Source organism: Adiantum capillus-veneris, chromosome 1 (genome assembly GCF_014529385.1).
Source record: "Adiantum capillus-veneris isolate H3 chromosome 1, ASM1452938v2, whole genome shotgun sequence".
NCBI lineage: Eukaryota > Viridiplantae > Streptophyta > Polypodiopsida > Polypodiales > Pteridaceae > Adiantum > Adiantum capillus-veneris.
This window is the reverse complement of record NC_140931.1, coordinates 47,863,944-47,866,381: the sequence shown is the minus strand read 5'-3', so window position 1 is coordinate 47,866,381 and position 2,438 is coordinate 47,863,944. Positions and strand designations below refer to the sequence as shown.

The 2,438-nt window shown below is 42.0% G+C and overlaps 1 long non-coding RNA gene across 1 annotated transcript; it reads right to left on the bottom strand.

Moving 5' to 3' along the window:
• Positions 1-698: 698 nt before the first annotated feature.
• Positions 699-1,173, bottom strand: LOC147464669 (uncharacterized). Its single transcript, XR_015187734.1, has 2 exons — positions 1,009-1,173; positions 699-876 (listed from the first exon to the last, which is right to left on the bottom strand). It is a non-coding gene; the product is annotated as an uncharacterized LOC147464669 (long non-coding RNA).
• Positions 1,174-2,438: the final 1,265 nt, after the last annotated feature.

Genomic DNA, 2,438 nt, shown 5'->3' with positions numbered 1-2,438 from the left:
CGTAGTGATAGGCTCCTTCTAACACCCTAGGCACTCACCAGATACATCTCTGCTTCTACCAGGCCAAGATTTCCCTAGTTAGCTTTTGGCGATCAAACTGCTTGCCCCACAGCATAGAAGGTGGAATATGGAATAATAGCCACAATGACCCCAAAAAGAAGGCGCCACATAATCACGCCATTAAGGGGAAAACAAAGTGGCACGGCCAGGCATATCCATACAGCATCAACACGCGATTTGGGCAAGACTGGCATGATATATGGCAATGTGTGGACTAGAACTACCTCACAAACAGCAACGAACAACCACAAAACAACCCTCACCCCCTATCATCTGCCCCTGAAAGATGCCGGGGCTCGCACCTTGTACATACACGAGACGACTAACTTAAACACATGCAGGCATTAGCAAATAACACTAAGGCCTGAGCGAGCACTCCTATGATGGAACAATAGAGAGAGGGAGAGACCAAGGCAGTTTTGGCCATCACTATAAACATGATGCAGAAAAAATAACAAAATAAGCCAAACTAGAATGAGTGAAGGCTTCACTTTGTGAACACATATACATACACAGGTGCAGAGGAAATATGAATGGGATTAGCACAAGGCGCAAAACTCGTCTTACAACTTTTTTCCGTGACCGAGTAAGAGAAGAAACACAACTACTTGAGCAGAAAAAACTATTTCCTCTCAACAATCATTACAGGATTTTCACGGGATATTGTACAGGATTGAAAAACCTTGGCAGTAGAGAACAAGCTTACCTTCATCAGAAGAACCACCCAATGCACATACTATTTTGTTGTGGTGATGGATGTGTCTGCTGCCTTTTTGGCCTGGCCAGAAAAAATGGAGCTCTCTGCAACCCAGAAACCTGGTTGTCCATTTCGAAAAAAATGCCTTTTAAAACCTAAACGTGTACTTCATGCCCATAAATCTGCGTGAGAAAACCTGTTTGTGGTTGTACATTTCAAGTTAAAACCCTCTTGAGCAGCTGAAATTGTACCTTGCAGACTGGGCAGACCCATGACCGTCTGGGCGACCCACAAGCGGGGCTGCCGGAGAGAGGGAAATTCTTAGACCCGCCATCTTCCCCTCTTCACATCCAAAATTGTAAATGGAGAGAGAGAGAGAGAGAGAGAGAGAGAGAGGGAGATGATATGAGTGTCAAAAAATCATGGGACCAGATGAAACATGTCACATGCCTGACATTGGAGATGAGGTTGGCAATTGAGAGCTCACAACATAAGGTTAGGAGAGAGAGAGAGAGGTATGTAGGGAGTGCTTCGAGCTACAAATTTGAGAAAAACAAGCTCAAATGTGAACAGAAGATGAGCACTCAAGTCAGGTATGATGTCAAAACTCTTGTGCTTGCGAGGGCATTGTGTGCATCAAGGAAGGGTCCCTAGTGCCTCAGTGCTTTATCTCACACTGAAAGGAGTGCGAACTAGGCTAGATTGTTCTCATAAAGGTGCAAATTGCATATAAGGGGATAAGCTCAATCAATAAGGGTGTTTTCTCTTAGAGAAGAACGCACTTTTGTAACTGGAGCATTGTGGGTGGTATAATGGTAAAGTGCAAACCTCCAGATTCTTCCCACATCGTGATACATTGGCGTTGTAGGAAAGCCGCGTTCATTGTGTGGTCCAATGATTCATCATCGTGAAGCTACTATATTGCACGCCATCTTAGACAGGGAGAGAAGAAGCGAAGACAAGCTTTTAACGTCGTAGAAACAATTCAATATACCTCAAAGATCTATTCGTTGACAAGTGTTGAAAACTCAAGAGAAGGAAAATTTTGGGTGGGGGTGCATTGTAATGCAATTTGTATTCTATAGCTTGATCGCATGCTTTTGACTCCACTCTCACTAAACAAAATCGATGAAGAAAAATGTGACTTGAGCCTCGAACTTCCACATTGAAGCCTAATGGCATGACCATTGGGTCAAAGAGTATACTACATGTAAGTAGAGAGAATAGGGAGATTGGCTCCATAGGTTATCTCAAAAAGACATTAAGGGATATCTTTTAAATGGCAATAAAGGGCTTTAAAATATGCTTTTAGATTGTGCTAAAAGAGCATTCCATAGAATTAGCTCCTCAAGCCTTGCATATCTGCCATCTACAAGATTTATGATCACAAAGTTTGGCTTTCATTCCCTTTACTCTAAAGCCTCAACAAAATCAAACATATTGGCAATGTTCAAGAATTCAATGTTGTAGGATATAATAACAAAACCAAATGGACCTAACATAGCAAAACTTGTATAAAGACAAGACAAGTCCACAATTTTGATGAACCCATTCGATTATAAACTATTAATAAGGTGCAAGATGATGGCTTTGTCCACTCGTGCACGATGTTTAGAGGGAAATCCAATAAGTTGGCAGATATTAAGGAGAATAGTATATAGCAATGTTGATTCTCATGCCA